Below are 21,341 nucleotides of genomic sequence, written 5' to 3' on the forward strand. Positions count from 1 at the left end.
AGGTACATCTTCCTATGGGCATGCATGGCAGAACACGAGGCTAAGTTCCCTCTGAGCGTTAGTTAGCGTGGGCTAGAGAGTCACCGCCCATGCTCAATCCAGAGTGCTCAAGGTAATGGAGCAACAACTTTCCTCACCAAGGCCCAGGGCTCTTGGTCTTAGGAGGTTGTGTGACCCAGAATCTTCTCCCACCCTTAGAGAAAAAGCATTCTTTGCCTGTCAAATGGAAGGCCCAGGGTCAGAGGAGATGGCTTAAGACCAATGCAGAGGCCTATAATAGAGGCCAAGTATGGCTCAACACTCAGGAAGACCTTAACGATTGGAGGGTCTTTCTATATAGCCCTGGCTAGCCTAGAACTCTGTATGTAGACCAGGCTGGCCTTGAACTCACAGAGATCTGCCTTCTTCAGCCTCCCAAATTCTGGGATTAAAGGAATACAACACCATGCTCCAAAGTTTACGATTTAGTGTTGGGCCAGATTCAGACCTATCAAGGAGTGCACAGGCCTCAGGCAGGATCTGATCTAAGCCTGCACTTAGCTCTTTCTTGCTCTGTGCAGACAGATTAAAGAACAGCAATTGAAACAACAAGTGGGGAAACCCAAGTGGAGAATCTCATACCTGCAATCCCAGTACTTGGGGCAGTGGGGGCTCAAGCAAGTGGGGTGATTGATTTCCGGGCCAGAATGGCTACGTAATGAGCCTAGTCTAGACTATGGAGGGGGACGCTGTCTTGGGGAGAGGGAGTTAGGAGATGATGCAGTAGTCCAAAGTGAGGATGATGGCTTGGACAGAAGCCATAGAGCGAAAATAGAAGTGGTGACTTGGAGAGACATTTAAAGTGGAAGCCTGTGAAACCAACAGTTCAGCTTTGCTATTGTGCTGGTTATATAGGAAGCTACCACTAGGGGAAACCAAGTCACAGTATAGGAGGCCTCTAACCTCCCGCCTCAAGAGTCAGAGCGCAAGCAGATCCAGAGTGGGTCCCCTGGAACTGGAGTTACCGATGTTTGTGAGCTGGGAACTGAACCCAGGTCCTCCAGAAGCACAGCACCTGCTCCTCATCACTGAGCCACCTCTCCATCCCTCTTGTACTATTTTTATTATTTTTATCTTTTCGGGGTTGGAGCAATCTTTCTTTTTTCTTTTCCACTATATTCATTTTTTAAATTGCCTCAAAGGTTTAATGAAGAACACACACACTCGCTAGCACAGCGGCTGGAGCGTGTGCAAAGCTGATTTCTGCCACCTGCTTGTAAGCCTCCCTGTCCATGGTATTTGTTACGGCGGATAGAATAGACTAAGACAGCATTAAATATAACCTTGACCAAAAGTCACAGCAAAGCTCTAAGGGAAAGATGAGAATAAGAATAAGCGCCAGGCCGGGCGGTGGTGGCGCACGCCTTTAATCCCAGCACTCGGGAGGCAGAAGCAGGCGGATCTCTGTGAGTTCGAGGCCAGCCTGGACTACAAGAGCTAGTTCCAGGACAGGAACCAAAAAGCTACAGAGAAACCCTGTCTTGAAAATAAAAAAAAAAAGAAAAGGAAAGAAAAGAAAAGAGTAAGCGCCAGGTGGAATGGGTCCACCTTTAATCCCAGCACACAGGAGGCAGGGGCAGGCGGATCTCTGTGAGCATGAGGGCACCTCAGTCTACATAGTGAGTCTAGGCCAGCCAGAGCTATTCAGTAAATCATGGTCTCAGGAATAAGAAGAAGAAGGAGGAGGAAGAAAGAGGAGGAAGAGATGTGGTTCAGTGGGTAAGAGCACTTGCTGTGAGAGGAAGAGGACCTGGGTTCAAATCCCTAGCACCCATGTAAAAGCCAAGCATAGCTCCCATGTCTGCAACTCCAATGTTGGGGAGCAGGGATAGGCAGCTCCCAAGACCTTAATAGCCAGCCAGCCTAGCCAAAATGGCTAGAATCAGGTTTGGTCAGAAACCTTGTCTTGCCGGGTAGTGGTGGCACACGCCTTTAATCCCAGGCACCAAAGCTACACAGAGAAACCTGTCTCAAGAAAATAAAAAAGGAAGAAAGAAAGAAAGAAAGAAAGAAAGAAAGAAAGAAAGAAAGGAAGGAAGGAAGGAAGGAAGGAAGGAAGGAAGAAAGAAAGAAAGAAAGAAAGAAAGAAAGAAAGAAAGAAAGAAAGAAAGAAAGAGGCCTTGTCTAAAACTAAATAAATAAATAGAAGTGCAATGGAGAAAGACACTGAACATCCTCCCCTGGCTTCACACACACACACTGTTATAAATAAATAGACTTTTTTTTTGAAAGAATAAGTAAATGGGCTAAGTATAATCTTGGTAGGGAAGTCAGGAATCCGACATCATCCTTAGTTATGCAATGAGCTGGAGGCAAGCGAACCTATAGAAAAGTTCAGCTGTGACCAAAAGATGACTCAGCAGGAAAAGGTGCTTGGCACACAGCATGGCAACCAGAGTCCAATCTCCAGAAACTCTCTCTCACATATAATGAATAAATAAATAAGTGATAAATAAGCTTAAAGCAATAGACAACACAACATCAAAAAGTTTAAATGCTTATATATATGAAAAAGTTTTAAATACACAAATATCATGGTCAGTTTTAATGTCAACTTGTCAAAATTAGTCACCTGAGTAGATAGCCACACCTGAAGAACTGTTCTGATCCCCTTGATTGATGTGAGACAACCCACTGGGATTGTGGGTGGCATCTTCTGTCAGCAGCCCAGGTAAAAAGGGTATTGCAGAAGGAAGCTTTCCTCTGGCTTGATTTGCCCTGCTGCTGCTGCTGCTGCTGCTGCTGCTGCTGCTGCTGCTGCTGATGATGATGATGATGATGATGATGATGATGATGATGATGATGATGATAGTGGTGGTGATGGTGGTGGTGGTGGTGGTGATGACAATCATTGATGATGATGATGACAACAGTGATGATGGTGATGGTGATGATTCATCAAGGACCAGAGATCAGCTGCTCTCAGGAAACTTTCAGTCTTCTGGTACCAGATTGGTACCACTGAGGCTCCCTGCCTTGTGGACTGAGTTGCCATCCCCGTGCAGTGAGAAACAGCTATTCTGGCACTACTCTTGACTGCTGAGGCTCCAGCCTCAAGAACCAAGTAACTACCAGGTACTCAGCTGTCAGGTTTGACCTTGCTGCTGTTGTTATCTAAAAGGTGACTTATTAAAGTCTGGTTCATATATATGTGTGTGTGCCCTTGTGTGTGTGTGTTTATAAGAATTTATATCTGATAAATACAAATTTGTTGGATATATTTATATATGTAATCCATACATTTATTAAATATATATCAGGCAAATAGAAGAAAGAACTAAACAGTTAAGAGTGGTTACTTTGAGGAATGAGAATATAGGATGGAGTAACAGACTGCTTTTATATTATAAACCTAATAATAACTTTTGTTTCTATAAAAAAAATAAGATCTTTTAAAAATTCTATTAATGCCCTACCAGAAAACAGTTCTGTTTGAGGGTTTGCTTCTTAGTGACCATTTTCATGTTGGGGAGGGGTTTACAGGAAATGAGGGAGAATCTCAACCAATGGCATCACACTAGTTAAGATGGAAAAAGCCAAGGAAGTGTTGAGGTCAGGAACCAGATGTAGGCCATTTGTCATGTCGGCAGACGTTACCTTGGGAGTATGGAGAGGACAGCTGGATGGTGATGGGTTCAGCTGATAGAGCGCTTGCCTAGCATGCATGAAGCCCTGGCTTTGATCCCCAGCACCACACAAATTGATCAGGCACAGAGAGACATGGCCTGTAATCCCAGAACTTGGGAGGTGGAGGCCAGTGGATCAGTTTAAAGTCATCTTCAACTACATAGCAAGTTTAAAGAAATGAAGGAAGGCAGAAAGGAAGAAAGAAGGGAGGGAGGGAAGGAGGGAGGGAGGGAGGGAGGGAGGGAGGGAGGGAGGGAGGGAGGAAGGAAGGAAGGAAGGAAGGAAGGAAGGAAGGAAGGAAGGAAGGAAGGAAGGAAGGAAGGAAGGGCCAGGCATAGAGGTGCATGCCTTTAATTCCAATCCTAGGGAGGCAAAGGGAGGAGGATCTCTGTCAGGCCAACCTGGGCTACATAGTGAGACCTTTACTCAATTATGATGATGATAAATAATATTAAAATTATATGAGAACCAGGTCGTTGGTGACTAGGGTAGCAAATCTTCAGATAGCTCCTAAATCACCACGGCCTGTGTATAAACCCTTCATTGCATCTAGCATGGTCTGGTGTCTCACCTACAGTGTCTAGAGTCATGCTGCCTGCCTTCCAGCGCTGGATCACAAGACGCCTGCAACTTCTAGCTGCTTCTCCTGGAATGCTATCTCCAGGGACACTCCCTCTTGGAACCCAGTTTCCATGCTGAGAAGCCCAGTCACACGGATGTGTAGGCACTCTGGGCATCAGCATGAGCTAAATCAAGCTCCAGCCAGGAGCCACCGTCACCTGCCAGCCATTCCTGGGAGCCACCTAGACATCTGGCTCATGAGCCACGAAATGCCTGAGGGCCCAGCTACCAACAGCCTTATAATTTGACAGGAGCCACCCTGGGGGCTATGGTAGTGGCCTTCAGCTTCAAGTGGGTGAGCAAAAGTGAATGAGAGACGGCCTGCTTGTTTTCTGGGAGTGCTGCTGTGAAGTCTGGAGGTTTGGTGTGTTTTAAGGACAAGCAACATGAGGCTGAGAGACGGTTAAGTGGTTTAGAGCACTTGTTGCTATTGAAGAAGAATCTGCATGGGGCTCACAACCATCTGTAACTCCAGTTCCAGGGGGCCAAATGCCCTCCTCTGGCCTCTGCAGGTACCAAGTACATGCATGGTACTCATACAGATATGCAGCCCAACCATTTACACATAAAATAAATCTAATCTTTGAAAAACAGGCAATACTGCCAGGTGGTGGTGATGCATGCTTTAATCCCAGCTTGGGAGGCAAAGGCAGGCAGATCTCTGTGAGTTTGAGGCCTGTCTGGTCTACAGAATGGGTTACAGGACAGCCAGGGCTACACACAGAGAAACCCTGTCTCAAAAATACAAAAAAAAAAAAAAAAAAAAAAAAAAAAAAAAGGAGATACTACATCATGGTTGTCTATTGATATTTTTTTTTTTCGAGACAGGGTTTCTCTGTGGTTTTGGAGCCTGTCCTGGAACTAGCTCTTGTAGACCAGGGTGGTCTCGAACTCACAGAGATCCGCCTGCCTCTGCCTCCCAAGTGCTGGATTAAATGCGTGCGCCACCACTGCCTGGCTGTCTATTGATATTCTTGTTCCTGAAGACAGGGAAGGAAAAGACTGAAGAAGAGAAAGTAAATAAAATAGATTCTTTGGGAAGGCAAGAAGGGCAAGACCTAGAGCTACAGATAAAGACAAGGAAGATAGGTGTGGGCCGAGTATGGTCAACATACAACCCACAACACTTGGGATACTGAGGCAGAAAGATTAAGAGTTCATACATGTATCTTTATAGGAAGGTGAAAAAGACAAGAGCTCCTGAGTAAATTGGGAGTGTGGGGTCACAGGAGAGAGTAGAAGGGGAGAGGGGAGGAAGGAAGGGGAGTGAAGAAAAATGCATAGCTCAATAAAAACAATTTAAAAAAATCAAGAGTTCAAGAGTCTCAAGTAGCCATGGTTAGTTTGGGGACAGCCTGGACTACATGAGACACACAAAAAGATGGTACATGAGCACAGGTTTGCGAATTTGAAGGATCATTGCCATAACTCAATGATTTGAAAGTGTCCTCTAAAAGTTCATATATTAGAAACTCAATCTCCAAATTCATAAAATAATAATATTTGAGATGAGGCCTAAAACACAGAAAGCCAGCTAAGCATTAAGCATGCGGACATCACCCTTCCTCTGCTGTTGACTGTAGATGTGACCAGCTGCTTCAAGTTCTTGCCGCCTTGATCTCCCCAAGTGATGGGCTATAATCTGGAATTTGTGAGTTCAAATAAACCTTTCATCCCCTCAGCTGCTTCTGTCAAGGCATTTTGCCGCTAAAACATTAATGAAAGTAAGACAGGGCCTCTACGAGTCAATTCAGGTTAGAGAAGGCCGTGAGGATGTGGTTCCCACGGTGGCGTTAATGTCTATATAAGAAAAGAAGGGATAGGGTGTGGATCAGTAGTAAAGCACTGGCCCAGCATGCCAGGCCCTAGATTCCATTTCCAGCATCATAAAAAGAAAATGTAAAACAGGAAAGAGACTCTAGCTGGCACATTTGCTCTGTCCTGCCATTAGAGACTTCTGCCCCATTATAATACAAGAAAATTCTAGACCTCATAAGGCCTCATGCCTTTAAGCCCAGCAGGCAGAAGGCAGAGGGAGGCAGATCTCTCTCTCTGTGAGTTCAAGGCCAACCTGATCTACATAGTGAGTTCCAGGACAGCCAGAGCTACCTAGCGACACCCTGAGTAAAAAATAAAACAGTCCTCACCAGATGCTCAGCACAGGTCAAGCAGATTACAATAAGGTACTCTTAGACTACTCAGGCTTTAGAACCTCTAGCCAAGTAAGTTTTCTTTATAAATTACCTAGCCTCTGAGATTCAGTTATAGCAACAGTCAAAGAACTACATGGGGTTTTCATGCAAGAGGTCTCTGCTCCTGTGATGAATAGTAGTTTTGAGAGGTAGGGGGAAAAGGTAGCATTATGACAGAGAGCTTACATGACTGACTGGGAACATTGCTTAATTGATAGGACACTCACTTGGCGTACACAAAGCCGAGTTCAATCCCCAAGACGCGTAAACTAGGTATGGTGGGTCAGACTTGCAATCCAAGTAGCTGTGAAGTGGAGGCAGGAGGATCAGAAGTTCAAGGTCATCCCCAGCTACCTAGTGAGTTCAAGGCCAGCCTGGAAGACGTGAAACCTTGTCTCAAAAAAAGGAATGAAAGAAAAGGAAGCCTAAAGGCTTGTTCCCAGGAGTTAGAGAGACCACCTACCTTTAACTGTGCTTTGGCCATGTTACCTTAACCTCTTGAAGCTCAGTGCTGCCACAACTGTGTTGGGGAGAAACAAAAGGACATGGCAAAATCCCATACCGAAAAGTTGGAGCAGGAGCAGAATTCTGAAGGCAGCTTTCTAATGTCACATACACCCTAACCCCTAGAACCCATGAATGAGTTCCAATCACCTCACGCCTGGGTGAAGCTGTGTGGCATAACTGACCTTTTTGTTGTTGGGCTTGTTTTGTTTTAAGACAGTGTCTTGCTGCTTCTCCTAGGCCTGCCTCTAGCTCCTCATGTTCCTTCTTCCTGAGTTCTGAGGCTGGGATTACAGCTGTGAGCCACCATGCCTGGCTTGTGGCATGGTTGATCATTTAGTTTGGTTGGGGATTTGTGTTTGTTTGTTTGTGGAGACAGAGTCTCAGACTATAGCTCAGGTTTGGCTCAAACTCCTGGGGTCTCCCTGCCTGAGCCTCCTGAGTGCTAGGATTATAGATTGTAACATGAACGGGTCCTTTTTGTTTTGTTGGGGTTTCTGTCCCACCCGGTACCCCACAACTGTTTAGCCCCAAAGAAAATCACACATAGGTCTCCATCAATTATATGCTGATTGGCCCATTAGCTCTAGCCTCTCACTGGCTAACTCTCACATCTTGATTAACCCATTTTTCTGATCTATATTAGCCATGTGGCTCAGTACCTTTTTTCAGTGGGGCAGATCACATCCTGCTGCTTTGGTAATCTGGGCAGGAGAGGGAAGAATCAACTTCCTCCTTCCCAGAATTCTCCTGTTCTCATTACATCATTTCTACTTCCTGTCTGGTTTTCCTGCTTATACTTCCTGACTGGCCAATCAGCGTTTATTTAAAACATGATTGACAGAATACAGACAATTCTCCCGCACCAATAGACTCTGCTCATAATTGATCTTAAAAGCAGTAGGCTATCCAGGTAGGCCTCATTGTATCACACGAACCCTTAAAGACAGAAATTTCTCTGACCAGTGGTCTACACGGAAGACAGAGAAAGGGAAGGACCCAAGTACTACCATGGCTGCATCTGGTCCTAGCAAGAGGAAGAAGGGCAGCCTCTAGGAGCAGAGGGCAGACTCATAACAGAACTAGGGACCTCAGATCAGCATCCTGAGGATCTAAATTCTGCCAACAACCTGGCCAAGCATGAAGGTGGGTTCGGTCCCAAGCATTCTAGCTGGAGCCCAACCCAGCACTATTCTTGATTTTGGCCTTGTGAGACCCTGGCATGGTAAAAACCCAGCCTATCCTTTAGACTGTGCATCGACGAATGGTGTCGCTTTCAGCCACTATATTTCTGGGTGTGTGTTAGGCAGCAGTAGAAAACTAACTCAATATGAGCCAGGCGGTGGTGGCGCACACCTTTAATCCCAGCACTCGGGAGGCAGAGGCAGGCAAATCTCTGTGAGTTCGAGGCCAGCCTGGTCTACAAGAACTAGTTCCAGGACAGGCTCCAAAACTACAGAGAAACCCTGTCTCAAAAATAAATAAATAAATAAATAAATAAATAAATAAATAAATAAGGAATCAAAGAAAGAAACGTGAGGTGGTGGTGGAAACGCTGGACAGCACCAAGCTGTGTGGTCGTGAATTTAGAACGCACCTGATCGGTTCATCTTTTCCCATCTCCTTTGTTCTTATGAAGCAGTGTCGAGGAGGTGGGTGGGACAGCTCAGCAAGGGTCAGGTGTTTCCAGACAGGAGCGACAGAGGAGCGGACAGGAAAATCAAGGGACTTGGCAAGAAGAGCCTAGCAAGACGTCAGCGACTAAACAGAGCACGGATGTGAAGAAGCCTGTGGGTGGGCAGATGACGCATGGTGAGGCAGTGGGGGTCAAGAGGCCTCCAGGCTGACAGGGAGGCTGATAGCAACAAGAATGATGGAGAGGGGTGGAGTGGGAGGCAGTGTCAAGGAGCTGGCTCTGGAAAATACACAGTGTCCCAGAGCCAACGGGAGAGACCAACAGAATGGGTAGCAGAGCATAGCCATGGGTTCCACAGAGCATGCGGACCTAATGACGGGGCTGCAAGAGGACCTACCCCGCCTGCCGTGGGCTAAATTGTGTCCCCTGAAAAGATGCGTTCCAGTCCTGATCTGCACTCCCTGCCAATATGTGGTCTTCTTTAAAAATATGCTCTTAGCAAATGCAACCAAATTAGGGCAAGGTTATCTCCATTAGGGTGCCCCCCATCGCCTCATACAACCAGGGGAACCAGGACAAAGAGAAATGGGAGACAGAGAGGAAAGCCAGCACGGGAAATGGACAGAGAGACTGGAACAATGTCATCTGGGGCCACCAGAAGCTGGGAAGGGTGAGGAAGGCTCCTCTCGTGTCTCGGAAACAGCACGAGGATGCTCACACTTTGGCTAGAACTGATACACGTCTATCGTTCTAAGCCCCTCCCCCTTGGTCCTCAGAAGACAGCACAAGAAAAACAGGAGAGGGTTGGGAAAGACACTGAATCCATGATGGGGCTCGAGGCAGAGAGGGAGTTAGCTCAGGAAGGAGACGCACCTAGGATGGCCCACCTAGACTCTTCAGACCTGGGACAGACAAGCCATATCAAGACAGCCATATCAGTTCGGACATCACTGCGGAGATGGGTAATGAACGGGTAATGAGGTTACAGAACAGGCCCGGCACTGGCCACACCGGTGATCTGGGGATCCCTGTACCCCCTTCCATGCCACCTTCAGGCAGCTGATTGCTGTCACATCAGGAGATTGTGCCTTCCTGCCTCCTGGTGGGATTCCTAAAGCACCCAGGTCCCCAGTGACAACAGGCAGTTCTCAACTCTGACGGGGCATATTGATTATCTGTGTATCGCTGTGATCGAAATACTTGATAAGCAAACAACTATAGCTGTCATTCTCCATCTCAGAGCATTCAGTTCATCACTGTTGGCCCCGTATTCTTGGGCAGAAGAGGATGCCAATGGCCATGTGGTGGGTGGCATCCAGGCACAGTGGTAGGCCAGGAAGCAGAGACCACAACAGAAACCAGGAGCTAGGGATAACCTTCAAAGGCACACTTGCTTCCTCCAGCCCAGGTCTTCTCTCCTAAAGGTCCCGAAATAGCACTCCCCTCTGGAGAACAAGAGTTAAAATGAGCCGGTGGAGGACATTTCTCACTGTAACATTCAAACCGGAACACCAAGCTTTGAAGCTTGGCTGCTTTCTGTGGCTCTGCCAGCGGCACAACTGTAGACCTCAGCTGCACAGGATGGCAGCTGCTGGCCACGGGCTGCTCCTTAAACGTACAGTCGGCTGAATTTAGGGAAGTTCAAAGCAAGCTGGCCAGATGACTTAGCAGTTAAGGGCATGGGCTGCTCTTGCAGAAGATTCCAGGTCAGTTCCCATCACCCACATCAGATGACTCACAACTCCCTATAACTGCAATTCCAGGAGCTTACACAGGCTCTTCTGACCTTTGAGGGCGCCCACACTCACATGACAAACACACATACACACACACATACAGAGAGAGAGAGAGAGAAGAAAAGGAGAGAGATGCATTGATACAAAGAAAAAGCTTAAAGATGTTAGTCAGACAAGTGGTGGCTCACGCCTTTAATCCTAGCACTCAGGAGGCGGCAGTCAGATCTCCATGAGTTCAAGGACAGCCTGGGCTACAGAGAAACTCTGCCTCAAAAAAACAAAAAGGAGAAGAAAAGGAGGAGGAAGGAAGGAAGAAGAAGAAGAAGAAGAAAAAGAAGAAGAAGAAGAAGAAGAAGAAGAAGAAGAAGAAGAAGAAGAAGAAGAAGAAGAAGAAGAAGAAGAAGAAGAAGAAGAAGAAGAAGAAGAAGAAGAAGAAGAAGTTGGTAAAGCCAAGCATGACAGCTCGTGCCAGCACTTGGTGGGCAGACGCAGGCCTGCCTCTGTGAATTTGAACCTGATCCACGTAACCAGTTCTAGGCTGGACAGGGCTACACTGTGAGATCTTGTCAGAAGGAGGGAAGAGGAGGAAAAGAAGAAGTGGGGGTGGGGAATAGGGGTTGTGAAAAGTTCAGTTGAGGGGCTGGAGAGATGGCTCAGTAGTTAAAAGCACTGGCTGCTCTTCCAGAGGATCTGGGTCCAATTCCTAGCATCCACCCACATGACAGCTCACAGCTGTCTGTAATTCCAGCTCCAAGGACTCTGATGTCAATGTACATAAAATAAAGTTAAATAAATTATTAAAAAAATGAAAGAATAAAAAATAAACAGGCAGGAAAATAAAAAAGGTTCAGTTGCTCATTCATACCGGCTACACTCACGAGAGGAGAACCATTGCCACCCTGGACTATACCACAGCTGTGGGTTGTTTGACCTACAGTTCTTACATGTAATAGTCAAACTCCAAAAAAGAGATAGAACAAGGGGGCTTCCAGAACCTCTCGGCCTAGCTGCCGGAGGCTGAGATCAACACTTTCAGCCTAGGAATGCTCTGAGCGCTCCACCCCAGAGTCCTGAGAGCAGGGGACTCTTTTTCTGTACCAGGCCAGGGCCACCACACAGTTCTTGTTTTCTTCCTCAGCACAGCTGAGAGGGAGTGAAAACTTCCTCAGAGTACAGCCGAGCCGGCACACAACAGTGATGCCTCTAACCCTAACAAGCCACCATGAGCCCAGGGCTCTTCACACATTGGTGCATACAAAACTGTGCCTCAGCCCGCAACATGGAGCCCCAATAGGTTGAAAGGTGTCTATCTTCTACCCACTTCCTTTTTTCTGTTGGTCCCCAGATGCACCAAAGCTCCTCTGTCCTAGCCCTTCCTGCTGTCCTTAGTCTTCTGCCTTTCTCCTGGGCTCCTATCAGCTACTGCTGAACCAATTTTCTTTTGTATAGCTCTGAAAACCCCAAAGAAATGCCTATCTTCCCGTCACTGTCTACAAAGCAAGAAGCCACAAAAGGATCCCCATCCAAACATATTCAACAGGCGTCTCTGGGGCTGGAGAGATGGCTCAGCAGTTATGAGCGCTTGCTGCTTTTCCAGAGGTTCCAAGTTCAGTTCCCAGCACCTAAGCTGAATGGCTTACAACCACCTGTAACCCCACCTCCAAGGGATCAGAAGCCCTCTTCTTGTCTCCAATGGGGCATGCACACACGCATGGATAAATAAAGTGCAGCATTCCTGTGGTTGGGGTGTAATGTACGAGAGAAGAATAAAAAGAGCGAGTAAGAAGTGAAAGCAGGAGTGAGCCCTGACTGTGGACTTCATGGGACTGTGACATGTCAACACAGAAGCATTAATGTAGCAAACATACCAAGGTGGAGTCACCAAAACAGGGGAGCTACACGTGCATAAGATAAGGAACATATTTGATTGTTCTGCTAACCTAAAACTACTCTTTTAAAAACCGTCATTTTCTTAAATAAGGAGGCAAAACAATTGAGACATTACTCTGAAGAAGATATAAGCAAGCAAGCTAATGAAACAATGTTCATCATCTCTAGCCATTGGAAAACTGTCGGTCAAAACCACAATGAAGTAAGAAGTAACAACCTATAGAATGATTATAATCAAAGAGGAAATATGGACTGGCAAGCAAAGAAGATAGAACCCTCATAAATGCTGATGGGACTGAAAAAAGTTCACAGGCTCTTGACCAAGGGGCATGGATGCAGGCTAACTCCTAAACCTAATCCTAACTCTAACCCTAACCTAACACTACATTAACCATATCCCTAACCTAAACCTAACCCTAACTCTAACTCTAATGAGCGTTTGGGAAGTAAGAAAATGAAGAAATAAGAATTCCTCTTGTGTCAATGGTAGGTAATTGCCTTGGACTTCAGAAATAGAAACCCCCTGCAGAAACTCCAAAGCACAAACTCAGCATTCCCAAAGTGAATGGAAGTCTCCCTTTCTAGACACAGATCTACTTGCAGCCTTTTTAAATGTATTTTTTTATTTTTAATGTATCTTATGTGTATGGGTGTTTTGCCTACATGTTATGATGTGCAGCACACATGTGCAGGGCCCATGGAGTCCAGAAGAGGGCTCAGATGCCCTGAACTGGAGTTACAGATGACTGTGAGCCTTGGTACAGTTGCTGGGGACTGAACTTGGCTCGTCTGGAAAAGCAGTGAGAGTTCTTAGCCTCTGCATCTCTCCAGTCCTATTTGCTACTTCCCTAATCAAGACATTCAGATCTGCAGGATGAAGCCAGGCTTCTTAAAGCCCAGGTCAAGGGCCATGATGGAGTTAGTTGAGGGCAATGGCAAATAGAAACTCTGATGTCAGGAAGTCAGGCTGGGGATTTCGCTCAGTAGAACATTTACCTAGACTACACAAGGCCCTGGGTTCAGCCCTCAGTATAGCCAAAGAATGGGGCCGGGGCACTGGCCCCAAGAGAACGTGAAGCCATTATATGCATCAAAACAAGCCAGATTCATTGGGCAGGAGAGAGTGAGCAGTAGATAAAAGTGGTTGTCAAGCAAGCCTAAAGCCCAGAGTTCAATCCGCAGAACCCTCTGTGGAAGGAGAACGGACTCCTGTGTGTTGTCCTTTAATTTCCACCTATCTTGTAGAAGAGAATCAATACCCGGAAGTTGCCCTCCGACTTCTAACATGCGTGCCGTGCCAATGTGCACACACCTTGTCACACACACACACACATACAATAAAAACATTTGCAAAGATTCAGGACTCCAAATCTTCACGGCAAGTGAGAACAGGGGTCAGAGACACCTTGGAGTCAGAACCTTGATACCGTCTGCTGTTCATGACGCCCTTTCATAGCTGCCCCAGGATAGCCCAACAATTCTCCGGCAGCTGTCCCCAGGCCAGCAGGTACTGCAGTAGCCACCAGTGCATTGAAAATGTAAACAGTCAAGGCCATCTTAGACCTCCTAAGTCAGAGAGAGGGTTCTGGTTCAAGATGGAGAACCTCTCATCTAAATAACTATCTTTTTATTTTAACTGTCGTTTGAACCCAGGGTCTCCAGCAAGCGCTCTGTCACTCAGATGTATCTCTAGCACTGTTGACAGGGACTTCAAACTCTTTAGACTGTCTCACTCGGTTGCCCAGTCTGACATTGACCTCACTCTGCAGCCCAGGGAAGCCTTGAACTTGCAATCCTCAGCCTCAGCCTCCTGAATGGCTGAAACTATAGGTCTGCACCACTACTTCCAACTTAATAGCTGTCTGCTTCTAACTTCTCTTCACTCTGCAAATGCCTGCCTTTCCTCAGCCAGCCTCGCTACCTGGCCTCACTTTCTAGTTCACTGAAAGAAGATGCCATCCGGATCCCCCCCACCACATCCATCCACCTCCGAGCCTGTCCCAGGGCTCTAGGCCTCTCCCCTCACTTTAGGTGGTTCGTGCCCCCCCATCAAAGCCAGTCCTTCTTCTACCAGGCCCAAGTCCATCTCTTTGTATAATTGGGGAACTGCTCCAGACACGCTACATGGTGAATTCAAGGCTATGTAGTGAGACCTTGTCCCAAAAAATAAAATTATATCAAGGCTACGTAGTGAGACCTTGTCCCAAAAAATAAAATTAAAAAAGGGGGGGGGGGTGCAGTGAGTAAAAGCACTTGCTACACAAGCCTGACCACAGAGTTCATATCCCCAGGACCAAGTCAGAAGTGAAAGCCACAGCGCACATTCGTGATCCCAGTGTTTCAACAGCAAGATGGGAGTGGGAAACTGGACCAGTTAGCACCAAGCACAAGGAGGAAAGGGAGAATTAATTTTCAAAAGTTGTCCTCTGACCTCAACCTATGCAGCACAGCACGTGCGGGCCCGTGTTCTTGATTCTATAATACACACACACACACACCTTGAAAGAGGGTGGTTTTTTCATCCCTTGCCTCCTATTCTTTGTTGACCTTATCCATACTCGGATTTTCATCTGATCTCTACCAAACTCCACCAAATATGTTCTGGTCAAGGTCATTAATCTCCTAAATCAATTCAGAAACCCATCTCATTTAATCTACTTGGCTCTTTCCCTCCTCCTTAGTACCCAACACACTCTCCACTGCAGTCTGATGGTCCCAACCACCTCGGAAGCCACTTATGTTGGAAAACCCCAGAGCTCAGGCCTCTCACACTTCTCTGTCTACAGTTCCCAGTCTCTTTTCATACCGTGCTTTTACATAACCTGAGGACTCTCAATGCCGTAACCCCCAGCCCAGATCACACCAGACTTCAACGTCTGCTTTCTCCAAACCCAACACTCACCTCAAATGCATGACACACTACCAGGCTGATCTCCCTGCCTCTCCCCACCGAAACCTGCCCCTTCTACATCTTCCCTCTCTCACGTTCAGATAAAACAATTCCCCCGTCCCTCTTGCTACCTAACTCATCTCAAACCCTGTTCATGCTGCAGTCAAAGCATGCCAGGGTTACAACCACCTCTCATCAATTCTCTTGCTTCCAGAAAACCAGCGAATACTCCTATCATTTCTCCCCAGGTGAATTCGCAAACCTTGTTCTGCTCTGGCTCTCTTTGAATCCAATCTCCATTCAGAAATCAGAGCTTTGTTGCTCTGCCCAAAACCTTCCAGAAGGTGGGCCTTAAACAGCAGCAAGATCAAGTGGATTCCCCACAGTTTGCACCAAAAAGAGGAGCACATTATTGGGTTCGGACACCAGCTAGAATATTCCTGATTTACTTAAAGGTAATATCATAGGGAGCCAAGGTCTGACTATAAAGTCCCATCTATGACTCTAATGGTTTTACCTTTTATAGTTTTCTGGGGGTCTTAGTTAGGGTCACTATTGCTGTGATGAAACACCGTGACCTAAAGCAACTTGGGAAGGAAAGGGTTTCTTTGGCTTACACTTCCACATCATTGTCATCACTGAAGGAAGTCAGGACAGGAGCTCAAGCAGGGCAGGATCCTGGAGGCAGCAACTGATGCAGAGGCCATGCAGGAGTCCTGCTTACTGGTTTGCTCATCAAGGATTGGTCAACCTACTTTCTTTCATTTTTTTTTTAATTTTTTTTTATTTATTTATTTTTTTTTATTTTCCAGACAGGGTTTCTCCGTAGCTTTTGGTTCCTGTCCTGGAACTAGCTCTTGTAGACCAGGCTGGCCTCGAACTCACAGAGATCCGCCTGCCTCTGCCTCCCGAGTGCTGGGATTAAAGGCGTGCGCCACCACCGCCCGGCCCTCAACCTACTTTCTTATAGAACCCAGGACCACTAGACCAGGATGGCACGACCCACAGTGGCTTGGACACTCCCGCATCAATGCCTGATTAAGAAAATGCCTTCAGCCAGATCTTACAGGAGCATTTTCTCAGTTGAGGTTCCCTCCTTTCAGATAACTCTAGTTTGTATCAAGTTGAGAAAATTAGCCAGCACACCAAGAGAACGTGCAGACAGAGACTGCACTTTCGTTTCCCAGCCACCCAGACCTGAATAATCACACGGGAACTATATTAATTACAACACTGTTTGGCCAATGGTTCAGGCATATTCTTAGTTAGCTCTTATATCTTAAATTAACACATTTCTACTAATCTATGTATCACCACGAGGCTATGACTTATGGGTAATATCCTGGAATCTTTCTCCTTTGGCAGCTAAATGGCGTCTCCTTCTCTCTCTCTCTCTCTCTCTCTCTCTCTCTCTCTCTCTCTCTCTCTCTCTCTCTCTGTTCAGATTTCACACCTGGCTTTACTCTGCTAAGCCATTGGCCAAAACAGCTTTATTCTTCAACTGATAAAAGCAACACATATACAGAAGAACATCCCACATCAAAACTATGTAGGAAAAAATCAGACAACTCAGGAAATCATGACGATTATGACCCAAGATAGCTACGGGCATGGCAAGCTGTATCCACACACCACTCCAGCCACACCAACCTAGTTTTCCTGCAAAAGTAGCATATGGATCCCACCTCAGGACCGCTGCTTTTACTGCCCCTTCTGCCCAGAACATTCTTCCCCTACAAACGCACATGCCTCACTTCTTGCCACTTATAGATTACTTATCGTTACCTTCTCATCGGGTCATCTCAGATCACAGCTACCCAGGCCCTGTCACCCCCAGCTGTCTAACTGGCTTCCGCCACTCTAGGGCCACCTCACATACTATAGTTTGTACTTTTTGTTATTGTCCTTCTGTGCCTCCTAAAATGTGAGCCCAGTAAAGAGAGATTGCGCCTGCTTTATTTGCCTCCCTATCTCCAATGTCTAGAATAGAGTCTCATATTTCCACACCTACCTAACTAATGAAGTGATGGGGTGCGGGTTGGTAAAAAAAAAAAAAAAAAAAAATGTAAGTATCCCCCTTCTGGTTGCATCTAAATTATCTGGGAAATGTAAGAGGAGGAGGAACTTGAGAGTGGAGACCCACTGTGATAATAGTGTGGAAAATGGGAGGAGGAGCTAAGGGCACCTGGAGGAATTAATGATCCAGGCAAAGCTGAAGTCTTGGATGTACCTTGGCACCACCCTACTTAGTGGGGCAGTTTTCTCCATCAGTGTGGGAGAAGGGGTGGTAATAAAAATTAAGAGGGAAAAATTCAAGATATGCCTCAGTCTTTTCTTCTTCTCCTGGAGAGGAAGCCCAACAATGTTAGCATTTCGTTTTCGTTTTGTTTTGGTTTTTTGTTTGTTTGTTTGTTTGTTTGTTTTGTTTTTCGAGACAGGGTTTCTCTGTAGCTTTGGTGCCTGTCCTGGAACTAGCTCTTGTAGACCAGGCTGGCCTCGAACTCACAGAGATCTGCCTGCCTCTACCTCCCGAGTGCTGAGATTATGTTTTTATATTTGTCTGCTTATGTGTTTGTACATGCATGCCCATGTAGAGGTCGGAGGACAAATCCATGTGAGTCGGTTCTCTCCTTCCACCCACGAATTCTGGGGATCAAACTGAGGGTTGTCAGGCGTGGGGTGGAGGGGCTTTTATCCACTGTCCATCCTCATGGCCAGTCTCTGCTTGCTCTTCAGAGTTCAGAGAATTCTTCCTCCTGACTTAATTACCTACTCCACAGCCAGTCATCTCCACCACGAGTCCTACACAAGCCAAAGGAGCAGGGTGCCTTTAAGAGTAACTCTGGAGGGTCACGCCTTTAATCCCAGCACTTGGGAGGCAGAGACAGGTGGATCTCAGTGAGTTCGAGGCCAGCCTGGTCTACAGAGTGAGTTCCAGGAGAGCCAGAACTGTTACACAGAGAAACCTGTCTCGGAAAAACAAAAACAAAAGCAAACAAACAAGAGTGATTCTCAGTTGCTAGGAGTGTTATCCAACTAAACAATAAGTAAATAACTTTTAGAAGTCAGATTTGCTTAAAATTAAAATACAAATTGCCTCTCTTCCTTTTAATTCTAATGCTAATAGTTTAGATAAAATATCTCCCCTTTCTTGGGGTGAGTCACCTAAATGAACCACCATACTGTGTTGGTAGAAATGCAATTGGCCCTTGGCATTTGCCACCTCCTGACACTGGACCCTCTAGGCTTCAGCTACATTGAGCAATAGATGGCTATAATAGTGGTTCTCATTTTACAGGACCATTAAAAAGAGTAAATGAGAAAACTAATACGTGCAACGTACTTATCACAGTGTCTAATAAGGTACTTAATAAGTAGCCCATAGGATGAGTCGTTTGAATAGTAATGTAGTGATAGTATGTTGGACAGACATAATCTTATCTGCTTGATTGATGCGGCTCTATAAATACTGCTGTGTCGTTGGGTTAAATAAATTGATTTTAATTAATTTAATTAAAAATTAATTTAACTTTTATTTAATTTAATACGTTAATAAAATAGCTTATTTTATTAGTAGGCAGAAAGAGAAGAGATTGTGGAATAGATCATTCCCAGCCCGGTAAGAAAGTGTGCAGTAACATTAAGCCTTCCCTAAAATCTGAAAGCTGGTAGGTATGCTGCCTTTCCCCGTGACGTGACCTTCCAGCTGCCCGGACCGGTTACATTCCAGTCCACTTCTTTCCTTGCGCCACCGGCTCCAAACAGGAGTGCTTTTGCTCCACGTGGTTCTCTGTATATACTGGTTACCTGGGAGACTTACGCCGGGCGGGGCTATATTGACGCCACAATAGAAACAAGCCAATAGCCGTGACGTATATCAGTGACGCGAACGCGGGGTGGGGCTTTCCCGGCCCGGGCGCAATGAGGCGGCTGCCCGCTGGGTGGCGCCGATTTCCCGGGAAGGTCCTTTCTGGGCCCCCGGCGGAGGTGGGGGAGAGGCGGGCAGGCACCGAGCGAGGCCAGGGAGCCCTCTGCGTCAGCCACTGCTCGCTGCGCCGCGCCAGTACCAGCCAGGACTCATCCGCAGCTCCATGCTTGTGCCCGGTTCGACTCGTCCATCCTCCGAGAAGAGGCAGGTACGTGCCACCTGTCGCAGATCCGAGAAGGGGAAAGCCGGGGTCAGTGCCAGCTTAGAGGCTCGGAAAGTAGGGTGTCAACCGCAGCCTGGGCAAGCTGGACATGAGAAATGTAGGGCGAGGGCCAGCTGTGCGGGGGAACTCCAGCTGTGGGTGCCAGTGTGTGAGAGGGGCTGCCAGCTGACAGCTCAGGATGCCAGGAAGAGCCATCTGTGTGCTGATCAATGTGTTCTGAGGAAACACTGTTACCGCGGGTACCGGTCCCCCGTGCCCTGTGTGGTGTGTGACCTGAGAATGACGCCTGGACCCTGACACCCTCTCTCCCCACGTGTGCGTGCAGCTACCTCCCTCCCTGTTGTCAAACCTCCTGGGGCTGTCTGTGGTCAGTTTTCCGAAGCGGGGGAAGGGGGCTTGGGGAAAGCCAGCAGTTAAGCGGAAGGGAAATTTTTCCACCAATCCCAAATCAGAAAGAGGCAACTTTAAAATTCTCACCAATCCCAAAGCAAAGGCAGCCATGCAGTGTTCCCTGGCAAGCAACTAGTCAAGCGGAGTCCTGGCCAACCCCTTCCAGCTCTGATGAGGAGGGAGAACTCCCAGCTCTTAACCCCAGTGCTTTTGAGAATGAGGGCGGATTGAAGATCCCGGTAGGAACTGCTTATCTCTCCAAACGTAGGAATAAGCACAAATACAAAGACACACACATAACCCACAAAACCCGAGGCTTGGAGAACTGGTAGATGGGCTAGGGTGGGGGTGTCCCCTACTCTTCGATGCTGTAGATGCATGCCACTCTGGAATGAGGACTGGAATGAGGGCGTCCTCTGAAGTACATCATCAGGACCTAGTCTGAGTCAGTACCCTGTGCTGAGACAGGGTGGAGGCACCAGCCCCGGGGCCTTCCAGTCTTCGGGGAGAGCCATCAAGAAACAGAAGAATCATCTTGGGAGCAGACAGGTGCACCAAGACCAGAGACGCCCTCCTCTAGTAACCCTGCCCAGCCTGCCTTTGCTGCCCTGGAACCCTGAGCCCTCTAACAGGTAGACTGGAATGGCTTCTCTGAGGCTGGGCATTTTCCTGGCAGCCCAGGGAAGCTACACTTGCTATTTTTTTCTGAGCAAAGGGGAAAGGAGCCCAACCAGGCTTGGCCTGTCGCCTTGGGAAGGTGGCAAGATTTGTCTGCCCTTTCCATTTTGGGGACGTGGACCAGTTCAGGAAACCACAGGGCTGGTCTCTGGCATCAGTGCAGTTCCCTGAGGGGTGGCCTGAGGCCTTTTTCTTCTAGGAAGGGTCACTGTCTAGGAAAGGTTGCCTGCTACAGCTAACAGTAGTAATTAGATAAGAAGTGGAAATAATCTGTAAGATTGTAGTTTATCGAGCTCTTGCTATGGTCAAGGAAGCTTAAAACTATTGTTTTAATCTCATCACTGTGAGGGATATCATAATTGCTATTATTGTTATTATTTATGGATTTTTTTTGTTTGTTCATTTGGGGTTTGGGGTTTTTTTTTTTTAAGACAGGGTTTTTCTGGGTAGCCCTAGCTGTCTGTTTTGTAGACCAGGCTAGCCTTAAACTCAGAGATCCTCCTGCCTCTGCCTTCCGTGGGGATTAAAGGTGTGTGTGTGCCATCACCCCTGGCTCTGTTATTCATGTACAAATTACATAGCTAAAATTCAGAAAGCTGAAGTACCCTTGCAAACTATCTTAGAACCCATAAGGGGAAGAAGGGAAATGCGGGTCTAGACGTAGACGTCCACCATTAAAAAAAAAAATTTATTTTTAGATTTTAAAAGTAGTGGACGGACACCTGAGTGCTGGTCCCCAGCCTCTCTCTGCCCATGTGCCCCGTAGCTAGGTCCTCCCCATCTCAGAATCCAGGCAGCTGGACTGACACTCATTCTGTGACTGACAGCTCTAGAGAATCCACCTTCTCCATGTTTAGGACTCCAATTCAGTCCCAGCCCTCGGCTCTGCCCCCCCTCCCCCTGATCCTTTTTGGTTTACTTCCAAATATCCCCTCCCAGCTTTCCAGCTAGTTCTCCTCGGCGATCACCCGGCGACCACCCGGTCGC

General features: G+C 47.0%; 1 protein-coding gene across 1 annotated transcript in view; it reads left to right on the forward strand.

Annotated features, from left to right (window-relative positions):
- The first annotated feature begins 19,135 nt into the window (after positions 1-19,135).
- The window catches only part of Usp2 (ubiquitin specific peptidase 2), a 29,111-nt gene continuing 26,905 nt past the window's right edge, over positions 19,136-21,341 (forward strand). Inside the window, exon 1 of the mRNA XM_057768145.1 lies at positions 19,136-19,271. The gene's annotated coding sequence lies outside the window, so the exon portion shown is untranslated. The remainder of the gene's footprint in view (positions 19,272-21,341) is intronic.

The sequence above is a fragment of the Chionomys nivalis genome, chromosome 4 (assembly GCF_950005125.1).
Source record: "Chionomys nivalis chromosome 4, mChiNiv1.1, whole genome shotgun sequence".
NCBI lineage: Eukaryota > Metazoa > Chordata > Mammalia > Rodentia > Cricetidae > Chionomys > Chionomys nivalis.